At 43.1% G+C, this 18,932-nt stretch overlaps 1 long non-coding RNA gene across 1 annotated transcript; it reads right to left on the reverse strand.

Annotated features, from left to right (window-relative positions):
- Positions 1–4,603: 4,603 nt before the first annotated feature.
- On the reverse strand, positions 4,604–18,611 carry LOC130282499 (uncharacterized). The gene is made up of 3 exons (XR_008846423.1): positions 18,557–18,611; positions 11,037–11,164; positions 4,604–4,729 (listed from the first exon to the last, which is right to left on the reverse strand). It is a non-coding gene; the product is annotated as an uncharacterized LOC130282499 (long non-coding RNA).
- Positions 18,612–18,932: the final 321 nt, after the last annotated feature.

The raw sequence follows: 18,932 nt of genomic DNA on the forward strand, positions 1-18,932 counted from the left end.
CCACGGGCGCTCCTCTGCTTCCTGATAACCCCCCCCCCCCCCACATTACATGGAAATGAATGAATTGTGAGCGCAGGGCTTCTGATCGGCTTCTGTTCTCTGTCACAGTTAAGGGACATCTGTAATAATGAATGTGACATATTCCTTTGCCCAGGGTTGCAAAAATAAACAAAATAAACTTTGACTTACCTTCATATGTTCCCCCCGTTGCTACAGGTAACGGCTTCGGGGTCCTCTGCTGCGATCCTCATGCTGTGACAGAGCCGTCAGTGAATCATCGGCCGCAGCAATGTCCCGCCTCTGCCGGTGATAGGCCTCTGCCGGCTCCTGGGGATCCCTTTGCAGCAAAGACATGACAATTCCTACTCAATTCCAACAAAATAAACTATAATACAGACAAAGGTTGGGACACTGTATGGAATCACACACACTAACAGAAATAATAACTAAACAGACACACACAATAAGTCACAGTTAGTGTTGAGCGGCATAGGCCATATTCGAATTCGCGAATATTCGCGAATATATGGACGAATATTCGTCATATATTCGCGGATATTCGCATATTCGTTATACTCTCGTTTTATTTTCGCACATACGAACATTCGCGTATGCGAACATTAGCATATGTGAATATTAGCAAACACAAAATCAACACACGCGAAAATTCGCATATGCGAAAATTAGCATATACTAATTTTCGTATATGCGAATATTCGCACGTCAGTCTCACACAGTAGTATTACAGCCTTCTTTACACCACACAAGCTGGAAGCAGAGAGGGATGATCACTGTGATGTGTACTGTGAAGAAAAGAAAAAAAAAAAACAAAAAAAAAAAAAAAAAAACGAATATTTGTAATTACGAATATATAGCGCCATATTCGCGAAATTCGCGAATTCGCGAATATGCGAAATTCGCGAATAATATTCGAATTGCGAATATTCGCGAGCAACACTAGTCACAGTCCACAAGCCGAATAAATACCAAAAGATTACAGAAATGCCAAATCGCTAAAACAGGAGAAGAGTCAAAGAGCGGAGCCAATAGGTCAAATATGCCAGAAATTCAAGATACAATACAAGCGCTAGCTAGTTGGAGCTCTTTCACAGGCGAGGCATGAGAGCAGACTGCCAGCTTAAATAGGCCAAGACCAGGTGCTCTCATCAAGGCTAGCTGACCAGTCCAGGAAGCTGGGCATAACCCAAACCAAAACAAAACAGAGAGAACTGTCAGAACTGTTTAACCCCACGGGTTCCGGCACACTCATTTCATAGCTTTGGCGTGAGCTTCGCTTCTCCTCAGTGTACAGAGCCCTGCTTGTCCTCATTGCACCGGGGGCCGCTTGTCCTCAGTGTACAGAGCCCAGCTTGCCCTCGGTGTACAGAACCCTGCTTGTCCTCGGTGTATAGAGCGCTGCTTCTTCCCAGTGTACAGAGCCCCGCTTGTCCTCACTACACAGAATGGCGCATGTCCTCAGTGTACAGAGCCCTGCTTGTCCTCCGTGTACAAAGCCCCGCTTGTCCTCAGTCTACAGAGCCCTGCTTGTCCTCAGTGTACAGAGCCCTGTTTGACCTCACTGCACAGACCCCTGCTTGTCCTCGGTGTACAGACCCCTGCTTGTCCTCACTGTACAGAGCCCTGCTTGTCCTCAGTGTATAGAGCTCTGCTTGTCCTCAGTGTACAGAGCCCTGCTTGTATTCAGTGTACAGAACCCTGCTTGTCCTCCGTGTATAGAGCCCTGCGGGGCATGCGAGGGAGCATAGCACTCCCGCCTGTCTGATTGACAGGCAGGGAGCTGTGCTGAGCTGGTCATATACTCAGCCAGCCGTCTGCGATTTCGGACTCACTGCCAGGCCGGCATGAGTCCGAACTCAATAGAAATGCTTGCGGCCTGGGACTCCTAGGGAGACCCCTGGTGGACAGATTTTCAAACACAAAATACATATAAAAAAGTCAACATTTTTTATTAAAACTAATTAGAAACCAGTTTAATATTGAATAATCTATGACTCTCTAGGTACTCTTTAATGCTGCATAGCGCAACAAAAGTTAGCACTGGGTTAGCCTTTTTGGTTGGATTCCTTTGTTCCCAGCAAGCAATTGGTCAGTAAAGAACATTACACGGATATATTTGATGAGGCTGCTTTTCATTCTAAGCGGAGGAGGAACTCAACCCATAAGTAGGGGGGGGGGATTTAAGGTGAGCACTTGTCACCAGGAGTGTGATTAAAATTTGTAACAACAGGTTCCCTACATAGTGTGACGGACATGTTGTGCTAAGTAATGGGAAAGGGCTAAAGAAGTTTTTACCATGTGAAATAACACCTCCCAGTATGATCTAAGCAGTGATAAGAGTATGCTGCAAATTGTAATCATAACTGCAGAACTTACAAGTGACAACAGCACTGATGGGACACAGACAGCATACACAATAATATCAATGACTCACAATTGGCATCTTCCTTATAGTCTTCCCTTTTCATCTTCATCTTGTCCATGCCACCATGACTTCTTGCCCAAACATTATTAGCTCCTCATTCTGTGAGAAGATCCTGATCCAGGGATTTATTCTGACTGCCATATTTGGAGTCGCGAAGACATTTTTTTTGCCTTCCTCTGGATTAACTCTGTAGGAACTCATTATGGATATAGGTTGAACTTGTTGGACTCATCTTTTCTCAACCTTATGAACTATGTTACAATGTTACTATATAAAGATGAGATCTATATGCAAAAAAAAAAAGGACAGCAGAGCTCCTCATAGCATAGTATGTTTCAAAATGACCATAGGGGAAGCAGATTGAAATCTGCTCACTTGCTGCTGTTGTGTAGAAAAGACACAACAGCTTATAGAGCACTCAACAACGGTTATGAACAGTGCAGCCACCGGGTGCCAGTCAGGATCCTCTAGTCCACCTGAGTAGCCAAGAGTCAGCAGAAATACAGTAAAAACCTCCCAGATTCTGAAGGCCCAATATCAGTTCAATAAAGAAACTGGTGCTCCTCAAATCTTCACACCAGTAGACATTTATTAGAATACTACCACTTAATAGCCAGATAACATGACGTGTTTCAGTGCATACAGTGCCCACTTCTTCAGATGTGTAAACTGGCAAAGCATATACAGGAAGAAATAGGAGTCTATTTAAAACCACATAGTTTGGTGCAAAAATTACGTCATAGACCAGTAGCCAATGAGAGCAAAGTGCAATACAGCGGTTCGTATGTAAATAATAATAGAAACCCATACACAACATATACATACATAACCATTGAACAAAAAAATACATTCCAATAAGTGTATAATATATATATATATATATAGAGAGAGAGAGAGAGAGAGAGAGAGAGAGAGAGACAGAGAGAGACAGAGAGAGAGAGAGAAAAGAAGGGCGATTGCAGCACACCAGGAGTTTCAAGTGAAAAAAAGGTTTTATTCCAAGTGAACAAGCTACGTTTCTGTGGTCTCACACCACCTTTGTCAAGCTACAACTGAGTGATCCTTGAGCCATTTTATACACACCTTGATAGAGGCTCATTAATTATACAATAAATATAAAAAGGGAAATACATAAAAAATAATATCATACATAGTGTTTAAGGAACATACATGTAGGTCCGAAAATACATGTGTCTAAGTCACATAATTTATACGACAGTACACATAGTGAAAAGTGTTTATAAAAACATAATTAAAATCGATGTAATAAACAGACAGGTGATGTATATATATATCAATAACAATTATTAAGAACAGGGGGCCGGGCTTACTTACATGAGGAGACCCGGCATGCACGTGGGACGCCATGTATACAAAGTATATAGTACATAATATCGGTGAATCAAAAACTTCCGTGGGCCAATCAGGAATCGCCCCGCAGGATTGACAGTATACAGGCGCCTATCAGATGTCCCCCCACGGGCATGCACACGGGTCCAGCGACAACCCTCACTGACGAGGGCAATCACGTGACTCGGCTCAAGTCCTGGGGAGGCATACTGAGGGCGCATGCGCATCTGATATCATCGCACCGAACCCGGCCATCTTACAAATGGGCATGTTAAGGGATAAAGTACTTATTAAGGCGCGTGAATGTAAAAATACCAGCTGGATATAATCAGCACTCTGGGCACAATAATATGTAACTATCATACAGACAGTGTTAGCAGCACACCTATGGTGATAATATAAATATATAATTATATACTGAGACTGACATGAATTATGTCACCCACCGCCATTCAGTATCACACGTACCAGGGCACAAAATCACACCCCCACCTCGTCACATTTTCACTGCACATCCCAGACTGGGATATGCATGTGTAACCAAGATTTTGGAGCACACAGGGTTCTGTGTCACTCTGCTATCACTGGCTTAGTGGCTTGGTATTCAGGGTCCACACACTGTGTGTCTGGGGTGCCATTCATGCAGTTCATGCATCAAGTGCGGACATAAAAAAAATCACCAAGTCTCAATAATGAACTGCGCCAAAGTAATATTAAGAGAGATATTTATTATAAATGACAGGACATGGTTTCAGTGCGATACTACAGATACCACATATTCATTAATTGAAAAAAAGAAAAAAAGGGGGGGGAGGAAAGCCCACGAGTCGGCAACCTCGGAAGGGTAATGTTCTTAAACAACAGATATGTGGGTAGAAATTTTCCTCTATGGTTCTCCTCTGTAGGTCAGCCCCTGTCCCGTGTCCGGTGATTACACTAAAAAGCAAAAAAATATAGACAAATTAATATATAGAAAAAACAAATATAAATGTATAGGTGAATAGAATCACATCATAAAATCCAAACTAATGGGGGTATAGCCAAAACACCAGTCTATAAAATTACACCCTATGAATCTGCGGAGTCACCACAAACTCGACGTTCAGGCCCTTCAGACAAAGCGACTGTAGTTCGTGTATCCACTGTAATTCTCTGTGTTTAAGCATATTAGTACGGTCCCCTCCTCATTGGGGGGGGGGGGGAATATGGTCAATAATAACGCATTTCACGTCTCTTTCTGTGTGATTAGCCTAGCTAAAATGTTTGACCACTGGTAGGTCATTGCGTCCTTTCCTAATACTATATCGGTGTTGGTTTAGTCAAGTCTTGAAATCCCATGTGGTCTCCCCAACATAGAGGAGACCACATGGGCAGATCAAGACGTAGACTACATGGTCTGAAGTGCACGTTAAATAATGCTTCAATCGATACTCCTTCCCTGTCCCAGGATGAATAGACTTAGAGCCTTTCAGCATGTATTTGCAGTTGACACACTGGTGGCAGGGGTATGATCCTTTGTTAACAACACTTAAATATTTTTGTGAACTGGTTTTTAAGGATACATCCGATTTGACTAATTTGTCTCTCAGATTAGTCCCTCTTCTGTAAGACAAGAGTGGTCGATTAGCAAACTCCGTAATTTCAGGGAAACTCTGATGCAATATATGCCAGTGTTTATTAAAAACACTGGCAATTGCTTTGGAATCGGGACCATAGGTAGACGCAAACGGAATTCGTGAAGAAACCGTTTTTTTCTTTGGTTCATGTAGTAATTATTCTCTATCTAGGGTTAATACTCTGGCTCTACTCTCCTCGAGTAAACTGGGGGGGGGGGGTAGCCTCTTTGTTCAAAGTTTTTAACCTTCTTATTAAGTGTAGGTTCCAGTTTGCCATCCGAGTAAACGATGCGTCTCACCCGTAGCATTTGACTGCCAGGGAGAGAACGCACCATCGGATGTGGGTGGCAACTGGAAAAATGGAGGGTAGAATTACAGTCAGTCTCCTTTACATATAGTTCTGTGGTCAAACGGTCCGACTGTATAGTAACCAAGGTGTCCAAGAACAAAACGAATTGCTCTGAAGCAGGTAAAGTAAATTGTATATGTGGATTAATCGTGTTCAGATATGCGTGGAAGACATTCAACTCATTGATGTCTCCACCCCAAATCAGAAACACATCGTCGATGTATCTCCAACACCCCAGCAATTTGCTGGAGTGGTGGGATACATAGACGCCAGTCTCCTCAAGCACCGCCATGAATACGTTCGCATACGTAGGCGCTACGTTCGTGCACATGGCGGTGCCAGAGATCTGGAGAAAGTATGTGTCATTGAACATGAAGTAGTTGTTCTTCAAGACCAACTCCAAAAGAGAAATAAGGAAGTTGGTCTTGGCAACTGAAAAGTCTGATTCCACGCTGGACCTCAAAGCCTGCACCCCCCCCCCCCCCATCATGAGGGATGGAGGTGTACAGACTGACGACGTCCAGCGTGGCAACAATAGCTCCTGGTGGAAGAGAAATGTCAGCAATCTTTAACAGGAAATCGGATGTATCCCGTAGGTATGATTTGGCTCTAATTGCATAAGGGTGTAGAATCTGCTCCACGAAAATAGACAAATGGCTGGTGACTGAACCCCGTCCCGACACAATGGCTTGGCCTGGGGGGTCAACTAGCGACTTATTTATTTTCGTGATAGGATGTTCAATCCACAAAAATATATACAATGCTTTGTCAATCAACTCATTTTGTAAGGCATCGTCCAGTGTGGCCTTGACTCTCAGACGAATGGCCTGTGTAGGATCCCTGCTTAATTTAAAGTAGGTAGAGGTGTCAGCCAGTTGTCGTTTGGCTTCTTTGATATATTTTCCCCTATCCATGACCACGATGGCTTCACCCTTGTCAGCGGGTTTCACCACCAAATTGTGGTCATGGATAAGGGAATTCAGTGCTGTCATTTGTTGTCTAGTAAGGTTATTGTACTTATGATTTGAAGGATTAGTTTGGATATGTATCAACTCTGACCTCACTAATTGGCAGTATGTGTCTATAACACTGCTCTGTAAGGGGGGATTGAAATTACTGGGTACTTTTAAATTAACCCTTTAAGGACCCAGCCAATTTTCACTGTAGGACCCGGCCATTTTTTGCACATCTGACCACTGTCACTTTAAGCATTAATAACTCTGGAATGCTTTTACCTTTCATTCTGATTCCAGGATTGTTTTTTCGTGAAATATTCTACTTTACATTAGTGGTAAAATTTTGTTGCATTTTTTTTAACTTTGAAGCTCTCTGCTTATAAGGAAAATTAATATTCCAAATAAATTATATATTAATTCACATATACAACATGTCTACTTTATGATTGCATCATAACGTTGACATGTTTTTACTTTTGGAAGACACCAGAGGGCTTCAAAGTTCAGCAGCAATTTTCCAATTTTTCACAAAATTTTCAAAATCAAAAATTTTCAGGGACCAGTTCCATTTTGAAGTGGATTTGAAGGGCTTTCATATTAGAAATGCCCAACAAATGACCCCATTATAAAAACTGCACCCCCCAAAGTATTCAAAATGACATTCAAAAGGTTTGTTAACCCTTTAGGTGTTTCACAGGAATAGCAGCAAATTGAAGGAGAAAATTCAAAATCTTCATTTTTTACACTGGCATGTTCTTGTAGACCCAGTTTTTGAATTTTTACAAGGGGTAAAGGAGAGAAATCTTCCTAAAATGTGTAGCCCAATTTCTCTCAAGTAAGGAAATACCTCATATGTGTATGTCAAGTGTATGGCGGGCGCAGTAGAGGGCTCAGAATGGAAGGAGCGACAATGGGATTTTGGAGAGTGAGTTTTTCTGAAATGGTTTTTGTGGGGCATGTCGCGTTTAGGAAGCCACTATGGTGCCAGAACAGCAAAAAAAACAAACACATGGCATATAATTTTAGAAACTACACCCTCAAGGAACACATCAAGGGGAACAGTGAGCCTTAAAACCTCACAGGTGTTTGACGACTTTTTGCTAAAGTCGGATGTGTAAATGAAGAAAAAAAAATTTTCACTAAATTGCTGGTTTTCCCCCACATTTTATATTTTTACAAGGGGTAATAGGAGAAAATGACCTCCAAAATTTGTAACCCCATTTCTTCTGAGTATGGAAATACCCAATCTGTGGACATCAAGTGATCTGCTGGCGCACTACAATGCTCAGAAGAGAAGGATCACCATTGAGCTTTTGAAGACAGAATTTGGTTGAATAGAACTCGGGGGCCATGTGCATTTACAAAGCCCCCCCGTGGTGCCAGAACAGTGGACCCCCCCACGTGACCCCATTTTGGAAACTGCACCACCCACAGAATTTAATAAGGGGTGCAGTGAGCATTTACACCCCACTGGTGTTTGACAAATCTTTGGAACAGTGGGCTGTGCAAATGAAAAATTACATTTTTCATTTTCACGGACCACTGTTCCAAAAATCTTTCAGACACCTGTGGGTCGTAAATGCTCACTGTACCCCTTATTACATTACGTGAGGGGTGTAGTTTCCAAAATTGGGTCATATGTGGGGGGGTCCATTGTTCTGGCTCTATGGGGGCTTTGTAAACACACGTAGCCTTCAATTCCGGACAAATTTTATCTTCAAAATCCCAATGGTGCTCCTTCTCTTCTGAGCATTGTAGTTCGCCCGCCGAGCACTTTACATCCACATATGGGGTATTTTCTTACTCCGAAAAAATGGGGTTACAAATTTTGGGGGGCTTTTTTCCTATGTTTCCTTGTGAAAAAGAAAAATTTTGGGTAACACCAGCATTTTTGTGAATTTCTTTTTTTTTTTTTTCATTTTTCCATCCAACTTTAATGAAAATTCGTCAAACACCTGTGGGGTGTAAAGGCTCACTATACCCCTTGTTACTTTCCGTGAGGGGTGTAGTTTCCAAAATTGGGTCACATGTGGGTATTTATTTTTTTGCGTTTATGTCAGAACCGCTGTAAAATCAGCCACCCCTGTGCAAATCACCAATGTAGGCCTCAAATGTACATAGTGCGCTCTCACTCTTGAGCCTTGTTATGCGACCGCAGAGCATTTTACGCCCACATATGGGGTATTTCCGTACTCAGGAGAAATTGCGTTACAAATTTTGGGGGGCTTTTTTTCCTTTTAACACTTGTGAAAATAAAAAGTAAAGGACAACACCAGCATGTTAGTGTAAAATTTTTAATTTTTTTTACACTGACAGGCTGGTGTAGCCCCCAACGCAATTTTTCCCGATTACGGTGATACCCCATATGTGGCCCTAAACTGTTTCCTTGAAATACGACAGAGCTCTGAAGTGAGAGAGCGCCATACGCATTTGAGGACTAAATTAGGGATTGCATAGGGGTGGACATAGGGGTATTCTACGCCAGTGATTCCCAAACAGGGTGTCTCCAGCTGTTGCTAAACTCCCAGCATGCCTGGACAGTCAGTGGCTGTCCAGAAATGCTGGGAGTTGTTGTTTTGCAACAGCTGGAGGCTCCGTTTTGGAAACACTGCCGTACATTACATTTTTCATTTTTATTGGGGGGACAGTGTAAGGGGGTGTTTATGTAGTGTTTTACCCTTTATTATGTGTTAGTGTAGTGTAGTGTTTTTAGGGTACATTCACACGGGCGCAGGTTTACAGTGAGCTTCCCGCTAGAAATTTGCGCTGCGGCGAAAAATTTGCCGCAGCTCATACTAGAAGCAGGAAACTTACTGTAAACCCGCACGTGTTAATGTACCCTGTACGTTCACATGGGGGGGGGGGCAAACCTCCAGCTGTTTCAAAACTACAACTCCCAGCATGTACTGACAGACCGCGCATGCTGGGAGTTGTAGTTTTGCAACAGCTGGAGGCACACTGGTTGGAAAACCTTCAGTTAAGTTCTGTTACCTAACTCAGTATTTTCCAACCAGTGTGCCTATAGCTGTTGCAAAACTACAACTCCCAGCATGTACTGATCGCCGAAGGGCATGCTGGGAGATCTAGTTATGCAACAGCTGGAGGGATCGCAACTACAACTCCCAGCATGCCGAGACAGCTGTTTCGGCATGCTTGGATTTGCAGTTTTGCAACATCTGGAGGGCCACAGATAGAGACCACTGCACTGTGATCTCTAAACTGTGGACCTCCAGATGTTGCAAAACTACAAATTCCAGTATGCACAGACAGCAAACAGCTATGTGGGCATTCTGGGAGTTGTAGTTTTGCTAGATCTAGAGTGCTACAGTATAGAGATCACTGTGCAGTGGTCTCTAAACTGTAGACCTCCAGCTGTTGCAAAACTGCATCTCCCACCATGCCCAGCAGCTGTCTGGGCATGCTGGGAGTTGTAGTTTTGCAACATCTGGAGGGCTACAGTCTCAGACTGTAGCCCTCTAGATGTTGCTAGGCAACTTACCGGCTTCCGTCGGATCCAGGGAGCCGTCCTCTTCTGCTGCACGACATCGCCGCCCACGCTGATCACCGCCGCCGATCCCGTCCTGCAGCTTCCACCGACGGGTAAGTGGATCTTCAGCGTTCAGTCCACGTCGTTTCCCCGTCCTGCCCCGCCTATTGTGGGTGGGCAGAACGGGGAAAACTAAAGTAAACCCCCCCGCCCCTGATCTGCTATTGGTGGTCGCGTCTAGACCACCAATAGCAGAGATAGGAGGGGTGGCACCCCTGCCACCTCACTCCTATCGCTACAGGGGGATCGTGGGGATCCCCCTTATATTCCGGGTCACCATAGACCCGAATGACCCGGAATCGTCGCAAATCGCAAGTGTGAATTCACTTGCGATTTGCGCCGATCGCAGACATGGGGGGGTCTAATGACCCCCCTGGGCATTTGCACGGGGTGCCTGCTGATCGATATCAGCAGTCACCCCGGCCCGGTCCCCGCCTGGCGCGCGGCGGGGACCGAAATTCCCACGGGCGTACAGGTACGTCCTGGGTCCTTAAGACCCAGGTACAGAAGGCGTATCCATACGCCCTAGGTCCTGTACGGGTTAAAGTCTGAGAGAGAGAAGCCACACTGGACCTGTGAAGACATGGAAGGAACAAAATCATTACCAGCATACATGTTTTGCTGAAACCACATTTTTTGTTTCAAACGACGAAAAAATTGAATCAAGTCCAGTTCCAACTGGAACCAGTCAGTGTCTGTCAAAGGACAAAAGCTCAAAACCTTTACTTAATAATTCAAGCTGAACTTCAGATAGCTGAGTAGAGGAAATTTTTACCGTTATGGGTTTGTTCATTTTTTGGAGCTCAGCTTGCTTTGGACAGACTTGTTGTTGCTCGACTTCTGGGCCCTTGTTTGGACTGGAACGTCTATGGCGCTGGCCTCCGTTTTTGAGCTGGTTCACCTCTAACAAAGAAGCATGGTTAGCAGAATCCTTAGTATTCTTGGAAAAGGTCTCCTTAAATGAAGTAGTAGTAGATGTATCCCTAGGCTTGCGCTGGCGTTTAAATGTAGGTTTGTTGAATGTCTCCCAAATATATACACGGTTAGAGGAATAATCTATTGTGGTTCGGTGCCACTTATGGCGTTTAGTGGTCTCCAGGTCACCTTTGAATTTGTCCAGAAATTGACAATTGATTGATTGACAATTGATTGACAAAGCATTGTATAATTTTTTTGTGGATTGAACATCCTATCACACCACTACTTTATCTGCTCCCGAAAATACATAAGTCGCTGGTTGACCCCCCGGGCCAACCCATTGTGTCGGGACGGGGTTCAGTCACCAGCCATTTGTCTATTTTCGTGGAGCAGATTCTACGCACTTATGCAATTAGAGCCAAATCATACCTATGGGATACATCCGATTTCCTGTTAAAGATTGCTGACATTTCTCTTCCACCAGGAGCTATTGTTGCCACGCTGGATGTCGTCAGTCTGTACACCTCCATCCCTCATGATGGGGGGGTGCAGGCTGTGAGGTCCGGCGTGGAATCAGACTTTTCAGTTGCCAAGACCAACTTCCTTATTTCTCTTTTGGAGTTGGTCTTGAAGAACAACTACTTCATGTTCAATGACACATACTTTCTCCAGATCTCCGGCACCACCATGGGCACGAACGTAGCGCCTACGTATGCGAACGTGTTCATGGCGGTGCTGGAGGAGACTGGCGTCTATGTATCCCACCACTCCAGCAAATTGCTGGGGTGGTGGAGATACATCGACGATGTGTTTCTGATTTGGGGTGGAGACATGCATGAGTTGAATGTCTTCCACGCATATCTGAACACGATTAATCCACATATACAATTTACTTTACATGCATCAGAGCAATCCGTTTAGTTCTTGGACACCTTGGTTACTATACAGTCGGACCGTTTGACCACAGAACTATATGTAAAGAAGACTGACTGTAATTCTAACCTCCATTTTTCCAGTTGCCACCCACGTCCGATGGTGCGTTCTCTCCCTGGCAGTCAAATGCTACGGGCGAGACGCATCGTTTACGCGGATGGCAAACTGGAACCTACACTTAATAAGATGGTTAAAAACTTTGAACAAAGAGGCTACCCCCCCCCCCCCAGTTTACTCAAGGAGAGTAGAGCCAGAGTAGATAGACAAAATTACTACATGAACCAAAGAAAAAAACGGTTTCTTCACGAATTCCGTTTGTGTCTACCTATGGTCCCGATTCCAAAGCAATTGCCAGTGTTTTGAATAAACACTGGCATATATTGCATCAGAGTTTCCCTGAAATTACGGAGTTTGCTAATCGACCACTCTTGTCTTACAGAAGAGGGACTAATCTGAGAGACAAATTAGTCAAATCGGATGTATCCTTAAAAACCAATTCACAAAAATATTTAAGTGTTGTTAACGAAGGATCCTACCCCTGCCGCCAGTGTGTCAACTGCAAATACATGCTGAAAGGCTCTAAGTTTATTCATCCTGGGACAGGGAAGGAGTGTCGGTTGAAACATTATCTAACGTGCACTTCAGACCATGTGGTCTACGTCTTAAATCGAGGAGGGGACCGTACTAATATGCTTAAACGCAGAGAATTAGAGTGGATACACGAACTACAGTCCCTTCGTCCGAAGGGCCTGAACGTCGAGTTCGTGGTGACTCCTAGATTTATAGGGTGTAATTTTGTAGACTGATGTTTTGGCTATACCCCCATTAGTTTGTATTTTATGATGTGATTCTATTCACCTATACATTTATATTTGTTTTTTCTATATATAAATTTGTCTATATTTTTTTGCTTTTTAGTGTAATCTCCGGACACGGGACAGGGGCTGAACTACAGAGGAGAACCATAGAGGAAAATTTCTACCCACATATCTGTTGTTTAAGAACATTACCCTTCCGAGGTTGCCGACCCGTGGGCTTTCCTCCCCCCCTTTTTTTCTTTTTTTCAATTAATGAATATGTGGTATCTGTAGTATCGCACTGAAACCATGTCCTGTCATCTATAATAAATATTTCTCTTAATATTACTTTGGCGCAGTTCATTATTGAGACTTGGCGATTTTTTTTATGTCCGCACTTGATGCATGAACTGCATGAATGGCACCCCAGACACACAGTGTGTGGACCCCGAATACCAAGCCACTAAGCCAGTGATAGCGGAGTGACACAGAACCCTGTGTACTCCAAAATCTTGGTTACACATGCATATCCCAGTCTGGGATGTGCAGTGAAAATGTGACGAGGTGGGGGTGTGATTTTGTGCCCTGGTACGTGTGATACTGAATGGCGGTGGGTGACATAATTCATGCCAGTCTCAGTATATAATTATATATTTATATTATCACCATAGGTGTGCTGCTAACACTATCTGTATGATAGTTACATATTATTGTGCCCAGAGTGCTGATTATATCCAGCTGGTATTTTTACATCCACGCGCCTTAATAAGTACTTTATCCCTTAACTTGCCCATTTGCAAGATGGCCGGGTTCGGTGCGATGATATCAGATGCGCATGCGCCCTCAGTATGCCTCCCCAGGGCTTGAGCCGAGTCATGTGATTGCCCTCGTCAGTGAGGGTTGTCGCTGGACCCGTGCGCATGCCCGTGGGGGGACATCTGTATACTGTCAATCCTGCGGGGCGATTCCTGATTGGCCCACGGAACTGCATCCCGGAAGTTTTTGATTCACCGGTATTATGTACTATATACTTTGTATACATGGCGTCCCACGTGCATGCCGGGTCTCCTCATGTAAGTAAGCCCTGCCCCCTGTTCTTAATAATTGTTATTGATATATATACATCACCTGTCGGTTTATTACATCGATTTTAATTATCATATTTTTATAAACACTTTTCACTATATGTACTGTTGTATAAATTATGTGACTTACACACATGTATTTTCGGACCTATATGTATGTCCCTTAAACACTATGTATGATATTATTTTTTTATGTATTTCACTTTTTATATTTATTGTATAATTAATGAGCCTCTATCAAGGTGTGTATAAAATGGCTCAAGGATCACTCAGTTGTAGCTTGACAAAGGTGGTGTGAGACCACAGAAATGTAGCTTGTTCACTTGGAATAAAACCTTTTTTTCACTTGAAACTCCTGGTGTGCTGCAATCGCCCTTCTTTTCTCTGACTGGATTTGGACCCAGGACCGGGGTCCCAGAGATTGCTGGCACCCACCTATTTATTGCAATTTGGAAGTGCTGCTCTTCCATACACGAAATATATATATATATATATATATATATATATATATATATATATATATAGAATATCTATGCGGTAATTCGCACATTCACATTGCATTTGTACATACATGACCTCAGCTTTTAATTATGTATTCTTCACAATTATGATAATTCACTTTTTATTGTAATTGGATGTTACTGTATGTAATTGATTGTACACTGTCTTTGGGCTATTTAAAGAGCCCCTGAAATTCACTTGAACATGCTTGAGAAAGACGATGTGAGATCGTTGAAATGTTGCATTATTTTATTCTGTGCTGAAGATGGAATACATTTTCACCTGGATTTGTCACAATCAGTGTGTTTTGGTCTTTTTCCTTAGATATACCGTATATACTCGAGTATAAGCCGACCCGAATATAAGCCGAGGCCCCTAATTTCACCCCAAAATCCCAGGAAAAGTTATTGACTCGAGTATAAGCCTAGTGTGGGAAATACATCCTCCCCCCCTGTCATCATCCAGACCCCCGTCATCATCCAGACCCCCATCATTAACACCCTCATCATCATCACCCTGTCATTATCCCCCCTTCATCATCACCGCCTGTCATCACCCCCTCCTTCATCATCCCCCCTTCATCATCACCACCTGTCATCATCCCACACACCCCCTTGTCATCATCCCCTTGTCATCATCCCACACACCCCCTTCATCATCCCCTTGTCATCATCCCCTTGTCATCATCCCCTTGTCATCATCCCACACCCCCCCCTTCATCATCCCCTTGTCATCATCCCCTTGTCATCATCCCCACCCCCCTTCATCATCCCCTTGTCATCATCCTTTTGTGAACTTTCCGCCCTCAGTGGTCTTCAACCTGCGGACCTCCAGAGGTGAAGAAGCGCGGAGAAGAGGCCCTCCGGTGAAGATGGCAGCCCAAAACCACTATCCCATTGGACGACCTCCCCACCGGACAGTCCTGCAGCACTGGACTGGAGTACAGAACTAAAGGGGGTGAGAGGGGGCTGGATGATGTCGAAGGCCGCAGTGGTCTTCAACCTGTACTGTACTGGAGTACAGAACTAAAGGGGGTGAGAGGGGGCTGGATGATGTCGAAGGCCGCAGTGGTCTTCAACCTGCGGACCTCCAGAGGTTTCAAAACTACAACTCCCAGCAAGCCCGGACAGCCGATGGCTGCCCGGGCTTGCTGGGAGTTGTAGTTTTGAAACCTCTGGAGGTCCGCAGGTTGAAGACCACTGAGGGCGGAGAGTTCACTCGAGTATAAGCGAGGGGGGTGTTTTCAGCACGAAAAATCGTGCTGAAAAACTCGGCTTATACTCGAGTATATACGGTACTACTTTTGATTCCTGACCAGGATCCAGATGATGGCAAGCACCTATTAATTTAATTCTTATGTGGATTTGCTTTTCTTTCCTTTCTTCTATCAAGTGGTCGGTGAGCGAGCACCCATATTTAATTGTGCAATTATGGGCACTGCAAGTATGAGCACTGATAGAACTTTATCCTCTGTAAGCACAGTTTTTACCTATCCCAAGATGGAGGCATCCAGAATCATTGGAAATGTGGAAGGGGATCCCTCTTTTTTATATATACTGTCTAATATAGACTCACAACATAACAAAGAGAATGAAACTAAGAAATTGGTTGACATACAACTAGATATTGTCACTTTGGGTGAATATTACAAGTCCAACAGAATACCCAGGGGCCTCCGCATGCAACCCAGGGACAATGCTTATATTAGAGATTTGGAATACAGGAGTAAATTTGAACTCATCTCTAATAGATATTCTTTAGAGTTAATTATTTTACAAATGGAGTTTTTGCAACGTGATGCTGACACCTGTAAGAGTAAAATTTAACAATTTGAGTCTTCAATCAAAAATGCTATGCCGCCTGAGGAGAATTTTTTATGTAAATTCCGTAGAGAACAGGAAGAGGGCAAAAGACATAAATGGTTCCATGATGTGCAAGATTATGCCTCTGGAAAAATTTGTAACTGGACTAATGTTTTTTTCTTTTTTTAAGCACAACACATTCAAGAAATTTATTGAGCCTCCAATCTTGAACAATATGACATCAAAAATTATAACCCTGTCTCTACTAATGATTCTTTTTTGGAACTACGGCCCCTTCTCAAAACGTCCAAGATGGGGGCGCAAACATCGCAGGAGTGGTAAAAAGCAGGCACAAGTCGACAATGAACCGAGTATCGAAGAAAAAGAGCTGACACAGGATAAAGTGGTAAATATTTCATCTCACCTTATTTCAGATGACCAAAGAAAGCTGTTATCAAAGGGGTAAAGTTTTTGCCCCAGTCTGAATACAGATTGGTTTCAATTAAAGATTGACTTTCAGTACTAAAACTAAAAGTGTGGTTTAGTGATAAGGATAAGTTTGCAGTGGCCAAGAACAAAAAGAATGTATCATGTTTTGATTTATCTGAATTGGGGTTGAGAAACCTGAGTGAATTTCAGCTAAGTGTGCATTTGCATTTTATACAGACATTTTCTGATTGTGTAAAAAAAAAGAATTTGATAAATTACGTGCAAAACACACTTCTCTGACACATCCGAATCTTACAAAAGCAGAAATTGACGCACTGCAGGAGCTTGTCCATGATCATGACCTAGTAATTAAACCAGCTGACAAAGGTCATGGTCATGGACAAGCTCACATATCTACAAGAAGCCGAGAGACAACTAAATGATCCCCTGGTATACCAGTGTCTTCTTAGAGATCCAAAGATGGAGATAAGCGATGATATCGTGACAAAGGCAGACAATGATGGCTTAATTAATGATGAAATAAAAAAAAATGTTAATAGTTGAGACCCCGGTAACACCAATTAAAATTCATAAGGATCTGAACAACCCGCGCGCCAGACCAATTGTGTCAGGACGGGATTCGATTACTTCTAATATTTCCATCTTTCTAGACTGTTTACTTAGATCATTTGCTATGAAAGCTAAATCCTACGTTAGGGACACTACAGATTTATTGCTAAAAATTAAAAACATCATATTACCTGCTAATGCCATCATTGCCTCCTTTGACGTGGTCTCTTTGTATACCTCCATCCCCCATGGATGGGGTATGGAGGCAGTTCGCAAAGCTCTAGTTGATGATTTGTGGGATCCAGCTAAAATTTACTTAAATTTCTTTGTTACAGCTTATTTTAGAGAACAACTATTTTCTTTTTAATGAACTTAATGCAATGTAGGGGCATGGCCATGGGGAGTAATGTAGCCCCCACATATGCAAACATCTTTATGGCATATGTTGAGAAGACTGTCGTCTATGTATCCCACCACTCAAGGCATGTCCTTGGGTGGTGTAGATACATCAATGACATCTTCTTGATTTGGACAGGAACGGGACAGGCATTATTCCATTTTTACCAGTTTTTAAACATGATGGATCCCGATATACAATATACTTTGGTACATTCTCAAAATACAATACAGTTTCTGGATGTGTCAGTCTCGGTGAATGGGGACAAATTAACCACTGATTTGTTTCAAAAGGCTACAGATTGTAATAATTTGTTGCATTTTGAAAGTTGCCACCCACGAGCGATGGTAAAATCCCTACCATTTAGCCAGATATTAAGGGCTAAACGGATTACAGATACAGATGATAAACTGGATAGAGCTCTGAATAAGATGACTGGAGACTTCAAACAAAGAAGTTACACTATTAATTTTATTAAGAGACAGAGAGACAGAGTCCCATTTGATATTTCTAAAGAAAGCCGAAAAGACACTGCTCTGAAGAGGATCCCTTTATTTTCTACTTATAGTGATTGCCCTAATAAAATGGCGCAAGCTGTTAGAAACATTGGTACTTGGTAAGTCAGAATTACCCTAACATTGAATCTTTTCAATTACCACCCTGTAAGGATTGGTTCTGCCAGAACCGATAGGGTTAATGATTTCTAACATTGTTGTTGTTTTGGTTGCTAGGACAATGCCTCTGTGTTCCTGGGTGTGGTTTAGCTTGCTGAGCCAATTAGTGTCCTCCTGGTTGTAGCTCAGGCATATATAAGGAGGTCCTTTTCAGTCATTCTCTGCATGTGATAGTTCTTAGTAACTTACCTAGCTTACGCTCTACTCATTGGGGGAGATTTATCAAAACCTGTGCAGAGGAAGAGTGGTGCAGTTGCCCATAGCAACCAATCAGATTGCTTCTTTCATTTTCCACAGGCCTCCTGGGTGTGGTTTAGCTTGCTGAGACAATTAGTGTCCTCCTGGTTGTAGCTCAGGCATATATAAGGAGGTCCTTTTCAGTCATTCTCTGCATGTGATAGTTCTTAGTAACTTACCTAGCTTACGCTCTACTCATTGGGGGAGATTTATCAAAACCTGTGCAGAGGAAGAGTGGTGCAGTTGCCCATAGCAACCAATCAGATTGCTTCTTTCATTTTCCACAGGCCTCTTTAGAGGCCTGTGGAAAATGAAAGAAGCAATCTGA

Source organism: Hyla sarda, chromosome 7, assembly GCF_029499605.1.
Source record: "Hyla sarda isolate aHylSar1 chromosome 7, aHylSar1.hap1, whole genome shotgun sequence".
NCBI lineage: Eukaryota > Metazoa > Chordata > Amphibia > Anura > Hylidae > Hyla > Hyla sarda.